This window comes from Nicotiana tabacum, chromosome 5 (genome assembly GCF_000715075.1).
Source record: "Nicotiana tabacum cultivar K326 chromosome 5, ASM71507v2, whole genome shotgun sequence".
NCBI lineage: Eukaryota > Viridiplantae > Streptophyta > Magnoliopsida > Solanales > Solanaceae > Nicotiana > Nicotiana tabacum.
In genome coordinates, this window is record NC_134084.1 from 65,146,361 (window position 1) to 65,156,146 (window position 9,786).

At 37.7% G+C, this 9,786-nt stretch overlaps 1 non-coding gene across 1 annotated transcript; it reads left to right on the forward strand.

Moving 5' to 3' along the window:
* Window positions 1-2,679: 2,679 nt before the first annotated feature.
* LOC142181361 (small nucleolar RNA R71) lies at window positions 2,680-2,786 on the forward strand. Its single transcript, XR_012710029.1, has one exon. It is a non-coding gene; the product is annotated as a small nucleolar RNA R71 (small nucleolar RNA).
* The last annotated feature ends 7,000 nt before the right edge of the window (window positions 2,787-9,786 follow it).

Sequence of the window (9,786 nt, forward strand, 5' to 3'; positions counted from 1 at the left end):
TTTTGCGGAAGAAATAATAAAATGAATTAGTGAAATAAACTAGTGTTTAAAAGTGTCGCTCGACATACACCACAACAACTCTCAAAATTTGAATACATTTCCCAAAACCCAAAATCTCATGATCACAAGCCTTTGAATGTCTACAAGTATCTAACTCTAGAATATCTAACAAAGGAAGGGGAAATACAGAAGGGCAAATACTAAAAAGGGGGAGTAGAAAGGGACTCTTCGGTCTGTGGACGCGGTAGATATACCTCAGAGTCTCTATAAGCGCCTCGCTTCAAGCGTGATGAGTCTGAGTGGAGGTACCTGGATCTGCACATGAAAAACATGCACAGAAAGGGCATGAGTATACCACAGCGGTACTCAGTAAGTGCCAAACCTAACCTCGGTCGGGTAGTGACGAGGAAGGTCAGGGCCCTACTGAGATTAAATGAAATATAAGGTGCGACAGTATAAGATAAAACAGTACAATTGAAAGATAACCATAAGAATCAATACAGTATAATAAGGATAACTATAACTAAAACAGAAAAAGAAATAATCATCAGGAATACCATTCTTCTCAAAGATAATAACCGGGGATCACTTAGTATCCCGAGGATCTCTTAGTACCCTCAATACATGTCAGGGATCTCTTGGTATCCAGAAGATCTCTTGGTATCCTCAATATGTGCTAGGGATCTCTTGGTATCCCGAGGATCTCTTGGTATCCTCAATATAGGTGCTAGGGATCTTTTGGTATCCCACACCTCAACTAAATTCATAAATACGTACATGGGATCTCCCGAGATGCCGTCTCGTGGTCCTAAAGTAAAACACTCATCAACAACACAAGGAATACTCAATTAAGCTAAATTTCGTACCAAGTAAAATAGGTAATTCTGACCTAGCACGCTTCACATAATACAATTACGGCAGTTTAAGCAATAAAGCAATTAAGTAAGCTAAACATGCTTGTCTAAGCTAACAACAGATTTAAATTTCAAGTAGAGTAAGTAGGAAAGGAAAAACACAATTAAAGCTACTTAAGTGAAAACATGATTTTTAACAATTAGCACAAGTACACACTCGTCACCTTACGTACAAGGCATTTCAATTACCACAATACCAAATCCTAAGGGGAATGTACCCCATACATGGTTAGACAAGCCACTTACCTTGAACCAGCTCAAAATCAACCCGAAACCACGCTCTTGCCACGAGTACTCGACTCCAAATGGCCCAAATCTATTCAATTCAATTGCATAATGTAAATAATACTTCAAGTAACTGATTTCACAAAGAAATTCTAAGCGAATACGTGAAATTAGGTAAAATGACCAAAATGCCCATCAGACCCATATCTTGGAATCGGGTGAAATTTACATTTTCAGAATCCTCATACTCTCACGAGTCTATATATAACAAGAACACTAAAATCGAAGTTCAATTGACCCCTCAAATACCCAATTTAATGTCTCTTAATCTCAAGCCCTAATTACCCATTTTCCCCAAATTGTTCACCACTAATTAGACCTTTAATCACATAAAATGTTACCTCCAAGTGATTCCCCTTGAAAATATCACCCTCAAAAGCTTTAATCCCGTTCAAAAATGGTGGAAAAATGAAGAAGGGTCTCAGATGGGCTATTTAAATACTGCCTAGATATTCCTTCTTCGCGAACACGGAAGGCCCCTCGCGTTTGCGAAGCACAAATTCACTTGGGTCCATATTTCTTCATCGCGAACGTGATGCCCAGGTCGCGAACGCGATGCAACACCTCCTCCTCCTATGCGAACGTGGGAACAACAACGCGAACACGTAGGTATGAACCCTCCCAGCTTCGCGAACGCAGGAGATTCTTCGTGTGAAGCACAAAAACTCCCCCAGCCCCAGCTCCTCTTCGCGAATGCGAGACCCTACTCGCGAACGTGTAGAAGTAAACTAGAACTGGGCTGCTGCAGTTTTTCTACAATTTCAACAAGTTTCAAAATGCCCTGTTGAGCATCTGAAACACACCCGAGGCCCCCGAGACCTCAACAAAACAGGCCAAACAATCCTAAAACATCATTCAAACTTGTTCCAATCTTCAGAACGCTCAAAACAACATCAAAACACCAACTTAGCATCGGATTCAAGCTTAAGAACTTCAAAAACTCTCAAAATACGCTTTCGATCAAAAAGTCTATCAAACCTCGTCTGAATAACCTGAAATTTTGCACACACGTCACATTCAAGACAACGGAGCTACTCCAACTTCAGGAATTCCATTCCGACCCTCGGATCAAAATCTCACTATCGAATCGGAAACTTCAAAAATTCAATTTTCGGCATTTCAAGCCTAAATTAGCTACGGACCTCAATAATATCATCCGAACACGCTCCTAAGCCCAAAATCACCCAACGGAGCTAACGGAACTATCAGAATTACATTCCGAGTCCGTCTTCACACTGTCCCGACTCTAGTTAAATTTCCAAAACTTAAGCTCTCATTTAGAGACTAAGTGTCCCAAAACTCTCCGAAACTCCCAATAATTACCCCCGACAACTCACAACAGCAGAAACAAACATGGGGAAAGCAGTTAATAGGGAATCATGGCATAAATTTTTAAAACAATTGGCCGGGTCGTTAAAATGTTCTACGTAAAGCCGGTGTCAATCCATCCCAAAAGTTCTGGAGTTGCATCCAGAATTCAATTCCACTATGTTGACACTTTTTGACTATCTTCTTAAACCTCTTCCAAGCTTCAAAAACAATTTCAGTCTCTTTCTGGCAGAAGTTATGGATTTCTCTTCTAAACTTGCTTGTTTTAGCTGTTGATAAATATTTATCAAGGAAGTTTCTGGTTATCTCATCCCATATTCTAATTAATCCATTAAGCAAGCTTCGAAGCCACTGCTTTGCATCATCTTTGAGTGTGAAGGGGAATACCCTTAAGTAAACTTCATCTTGTGACACACAATTGTATTGAAAGTTGTTCATAATCTCCTCGAAGTCCATTAGATGGTTGTTTGGATCTTCGTTTGGCTTTCCTCTGAAGACACGGTAATTATGAAGGGTTTGAAGCAACCCTTGCTTCAACTCGAAATTGTTAGTTGCAACTGGAGGTGGTATAATACTTAATTATCCTTGGTTGTAGACCAGTCTAGCATAATTGTTCAATTGGTCTCCCAGCATCGGGATGTATATTTCCGAACTGGTCTGCACCCAAGGGTTGATTCTGAACAATTCCCCGAGCCATCTCCTCTTCATAGATAATTTGTGCATCTTTAAGAACTGCTTCCTCAGCATCTTGTGAAGCTTTTTCTCTTTGCTGGGCTACCTCTCTTGCACCCAAATCTACATTATCATCATCTCCACCCATAGCTTCTTTGGTTAAGGATTGCCCAACCTTCTCTATATCCTCGGGGAGATTTCTTTCCTTCCTCAGCTGTCGTAGTTGTTTTCTATCTCTGGTTTGTATGGTAGAACTTCCTTCCCAGAAGATCGAGTCAGGCACCAATCTAACCTGTAGCCTGCACACAGTCAAAGAACACCAAAGGCAAAAAGAGAAAAATAAAATAAAATAAAAAAATTCCTGAATTTGCATAGCAAACTATTTCAAACACTATTTATTTCCAATCCCCGGCAACGACGCCAAAATTTGACGAGCGCAAAACACACACTTAAATATGCTTGCTAGTCGAATATAGTATAATATAATATTGTATCCATATGGATTAGAGTTAAACAATATTATCATAGTTTGTAGCTAGATTTCTATCCAAGAGGATCAACAGTTGAGATTTATATGATTAATATTAAAATTAACTAAGAATCTAAAGCTATTGCTAATGGCTATCGAAACAAGGAATAAGCTAAGAAGGTTATCAGTGGGAGAAAATAGGGGTTGATAGGATAGGTGCAAGATAATTGTCTGGGATTTAACTTTAGATAATTCACTTCTAATGTTCAAGTGAGTCTCTCGAATTCACTTGATTATTAGTTCAAACGTTTAGTAGAAACTCCTCTCTCGATTAAATCTCAACTTCACAAGATGAACCAATTTAAGCTCGGTGAAGATATGCAAGAATGCGTAGTGGATTGGTCTTTAGGAGAACCTCTCTCGATTATCCTCCTAACTAGGTTTAATCAATAATTCAACTAGCCTCTTTCGATTACTAAGAATAATTAATGAATTCAACCAACAATGTAATGCAAAGATATCACAAGTTATGCCTCTCTCGATTACATGAACAAGTGAATATAGATACATCAATTAAATCATCCAAACACACCTCAATACATAAAAATAGAGTTATAATCCACAAACAAATATCAATACACCAAATCCATCAAACCCTAAAGGGAACTACTCCATAGACATGGAGTAATTCATCACAAATATAATTAAAATAAAGGAGAACATAAATTCAATCCAAACTCGGGTCTTGAGTGAGGAAGGAATGTTGAAATCCTCGTGCTTTTGCTCCTCCAACTCCTCCTTCGCCTCATTCGATCGATTATATGTCAAAAGTCCCAAAAATAATAATTTTCATGTATTTATAAAAAGAAAGGTTGGGCCTAGAAGAAATCCCCTTCTCCTAGTCAAAATAGGATTTTATCTCTTCAAAAATTGCACAGGCGTGCCGCATGGGGCGATGCGCCAGGCGGGGCAGCAGTGGGAAACTTTAGAGAGCTTGTAATTTGACAGGCAGCAGGATTTGTACAGTCACGGCGCCCCACGTGCCACGGCTGTGGACTTTCTCAAAGTACAGATTTTTCCTTGCTTTTTGATATCTAGATATGGTTCTCGACCCCCGAACGCGATCCAGGCTTAATCCTTTGGGCTTTTACTCAGACTTCAAAGCTCCAAATAGCTCGAATTATCTCCATAACATCTACATCCCTCAGAATCACTCCTACAAGGTATAAAACACGCAATAAGTACAAAACACTTGCGAATAAAGCACAAACACAATTAAAGTGCAGTCAATTAGAGTGCAATAAGAGACTAAAACATGAGATTATAGCCTACCATCACCTGTATCGACCCTTATGATGTTTATGTACTCCTAGAGGCTTGTAGATAGATGTCATGTATTTAGATGTTGGTAAGACCTTGTCGGCATATGGTTTGAGTTTAAAATTGGTCATGTCAGTCTTATAGGCCCGTATGTCACATGTATAAGTTTGTATATCATGTTGGGTTGTCCTATGTTAATTATTTCCTTATGTTTTATTCTGGTTATCTCATGACTATCTTTTCGGCCCATTTACGCATAATGGTATGATAAGAAACATAAGTTATATGGTAATAGGTTGAGTAAGGCAGTGGGTGCCTGTCGCGTCCCTCCGATTTGGGTCGTGACAAACTTGGTATCAGAGCAGGTTTGTCCTAGGGATGTCTACAAGCCGTGTCTAGTAGACTCTTATTTATGGGTGTGTTGTGCGCCACACTTATAAATACGAGGTTGTGGGACATTTAGGATGGTTACCTTCCTTTCATGTTCTAGATTGTGTGAAAGAGCTCAGTAGTAGGGAATCAAGTCTAACATATGCGTTAATGTAGGTTGTACAAATATGTCATTACCCAGAAGAGCTATAGCTAGTCGGGATGTTAAGGAAGGATTTGGAGGGGGTATGATATGCACGCCTACTATTGAGACAGGTCCGTCTGAGGACCAGGGTGAATCACTCCCACAGATAGCCCTAATTCCACTAGTACTAGAGGAGATGAGGGAGGCTCTAGCATCATTAACTCTGCGAGTTCCACCACCAACTCTTTCTATGTAAGAACAATAGTACATGTTTTGATGCAGTTGGTAGCCTCCCAAGATTGGCACCACCTGAGGGCCCCTGATTGTGATAGATCCTTTGAAGGGCCTAGAAATTCACAACCTACGGAGTTTAGAGAGTGAGAGCCGTCTATATTTCCAAGAGATGATTCTAATGAAGCTATGGGATGGACTAAGAGGGCCAGAATAATTGATGATTATAGAGGACTACTGGGTGGTGGTAGGTTATAACAAATTGAGTTTGCGCATTGACTTGCACGTGATCAAATAAGTAAAGAAATATTAGAAATAATGAGGCCTGTTTGAGTACAAGAAGTCAAGAATCAAGGATGTTTTTTTTTGAAATTACTTCGAAGGAAACAAGAAGTTGAACATTTTAAAAAGTTTGTGCAAAATGAAATAGATTAATATGAGTGAATATGGAGGACTATTAAGGGACATAAATTAAAGTATGGAAGTACAATAAGTTTCATAGGTAATGAGCTCTGAGGTTATAAAGCAGTATGTGCCACGTTTTTGTTAAAAATGGTGGATTAGTAATTTTAATAGGGATTGTTGGAAGGTCAATGTAACCATACAGATATGAGGTGTTGCTATTGGAGGATGACTTAGGATGAACTAGAACTAAGGTACCGATTAGAGATTCAAACGACTCTTACACTAACTAGCATTGCAGTGATAGAGAGGGTGAATATACATGAGGAGGAAAAGGATTAGTGGGAGAAGACCCCTAAAAGAAATTGGTAAAGATATCCTTGACAAACCACATGAACTAAAGTTAAACTCGTTGAAAGAAGGCATGCCAGCAAGAACGTATGACTCACTACATATATAGACCCCTATAAATTGTCCCTGAGGAAGAAAGGTTACCCTATACGACAATTGTAAGCTACTAGGAATACGGACCTACGGAAGACAGAAAGATGAGTAGGACTTCAAGTTTGAAACATTGAACTATTTTCCTAAGGGGGGAAGACAAGGTGGTAAATCACTAAGTCAAGAGCATTTTTGTTTAACAACAAAAAGATTGGAGGATTGGGACAAAAAGGTGTATAAGAAATTTTAAAGTGATGCATGGGTACAAAGGATATGGAAAATATAAAATTTTTATTTATAAATAGACGACAAGCATAGTCAAACACTTTATACATGGGACGTTAACGTGAAGAATTCGTTAAAGTTGGAAGATATAACTCCAAAGGAAATTGCTGAGATTGAAAGGAGAAGGAAGAACAACCATAAGGAGTTAGAAAGGGACACGAGTATGATGACTCTTGAAATTAAAGATAGACCATGGTAATATCTGAATGTTGCAACCATGAACAATGATCGAGATGACAACAAGAACAAGGGAGTTAGTACGATAGTTCAAAGAAAAAAAAATCTAAAGAAGAGATACCATCAAAGTGGAAACAATAAAGTCAAATCAAGGATAAGACTTAGGATAAAAATTAAGGAAAGGACGAAGTAGAAAGAAGCAGTATGAAGGCAAGATATTTCACAACGTCAGTTTTTCTATAAATCAGAACCTAACCAACAAGAAATGCGTTAAATGTATACGACAAAAGATAGAAAATTAATAATTGAGGTCCAGAACTATATGTGCAAGGGATCTAGAATGTGTGGGAATTTGATCAGAGTTACAAATAAGGAATATTGTAATATAAGCCAAAGAAGCCGTTGACAACTTGGGGCAGTGACAAAAATAAGAAGGAATGCAGAACCATTATGGTATACATAGTTCATATAAGAAAACTAGAAGTAGAATAAAAGATCGAAATCAATATTGGAAGAATTGCATTTAATCTTAAGTCATCGGTAGTTTGATAAATGAGCAAGCCCAAAAGGAAAAAGGGTTGACTAGAGGTCTTCACCGATTAACGAGTTCAGAAGACGCTTCACTGAATTAGATAATAAAAGTATAATGGCCAGGAATATGGTAGAGTCATCTACTATAGATAGGGAAGATTTTCGTTTTAGGGAAATTTAAAAGAAGTATTCAGCAAGAGACAACTACAACTTTTTGAGTCTATTAAAGAAGGGATTTTGAAATATCATGGACAATTGCGTATTGGTACAGAGGTTAATTATTCACGCTATTCTATTAATCTCGGAACGTCAAAATTATGCCATGATGTCAAAAAATTACATTGGTAGGACGACATGAAGAAAATTATTGTAGAGTTTGTAGCTTATATTCTAGTTGCTGATCGGACAAAATACAATATCAGGAACCCAATGGTCGACATAAATAAAGTAACCCAATATGGAAAGAAGAAAAGATTGGCATAAGATTCATTACAAATATAGAAAGTTCGATTTCACATGGACGACTGTGGTTAGTTTGACAAAAATTAGTTTACTTTTACTGGACAAATTACTAAAGTTTATGTCAAACGGAAGGGTTCAAAAGCTAGATCGAGTGCAAAATGTTTCTGCCTCGATTATAGTTAATAGAGGTGCTTAGTTACAGATAGCTTCTAAAAGCTCTCTCAAGAAACATGGGTACCTAAGATAATTCTAGCATGTAAAGCGTACAATTTAGATGCTCAAAGACATATTACAAGCTAAGATGCCAAATTTTATGGAATAATGGGATAATCAATTACCGACTATTGAGTAGTGCACAATAATAACTATAGTAGTATCTATACATGCGGGAGGATCGTAAGGAAATATTTTAAACTACACAGAGTAACTCCTTATAAAGCATGATGCGGAAGGAAATAACGATTCCCATAAGGCAGTTTAAAAGGCAGAATTGTTCGACATGATCTAACGTATCAAGTTATAGAGAAGTCAGCCTATTTCGAGAGTGTTTGTGCTTAGAAGCGTCATAGAATGAACCCCAAAATGCAACAATGAGACTTAAGGAAATCTCGAGTTGATAATGATTCATTCTTGAAAACTTCGCTCATGAAGAGCATAGTAACTTAATGGGACAAACTAATTGTTACACCCCAAGTTTTCATACGTGAGAGTACGTCGTAAGTCATTGATGTAAGCTCGGAAATGAGATTATATTTGGAAGCAAATAAAGTAAGTTAATGATGTTACCTTGTAGGTTACAAATATTTAAGATCATGAATAACGAGTACCAAGAGGGTTGGAAATCTTAGAAGCTAAACCAATTGAAGAAAATAAGTTTCGAATGTTATAACATGTACTTTGGGATGAGACTAGGGTTATTAACATGATAAGGAGGTTATTCTATGAGTTATTTTAGTCGTATTATATTCATTTTCTACATTTTGAAGGCAAGCAAGTTGTGGAACAAGAGTTGGCAAAGGTCATCACAAATTCCATTCATAAATTTGCTGAATTTTAGGTCAAATGTATCTGAGAAGTTATCCAAATATACTTGAAATCATGGGGTGTTCTACCTACCAAATTGAAGGACTACGAGTCTAGTTTCTAACGCATTAAACCGTTTGTCAATACGACATTGGAGTAGAGAGATATTCGCGTTTTCGCAAGACCGCGCAAGCAACTCCCAATGGGACCCACTTAGGCGGTGGTTGACCTACTTCAATTTATAAACGATTTGGACGCCTATTTTTGCTCATTTTTCAACTAAAATTCGTCTCCAAACCTCTCCTAACCCTACTAAACATATACCACAAGGGTTTGAAGTGATTCCAAAGTGATTACACCATATTTCAATATCAAAACTTAGTACTAGTGTAGAACAACACCTCTTTGAGGTTGTGTTGTCATTGAGGATTGTTGTGGGCTGTATTTGGATGAAATTCCAAGTTTTTGCTGCTGTATAAGGTGAGTATAATAGCCTACTAATTGTTCTTAAGCTTGCTTGTATGTTGGTTAAGTTGTTAGGATGATAAACTACAAGATAATACTTGGATTAGCTTAAGTCACTTTTATGGTGTTGTATTGCTATTAAGGGTTGTTGTAAACTGAATATAACTTGGATTTTGAGTTGAAGTTACTATATAAGGTATGTATATTGTGATCTTGCTTGTACCTAAGGTTATCTTGATGTTGATTAAGTTAAATGGATGTGCTAG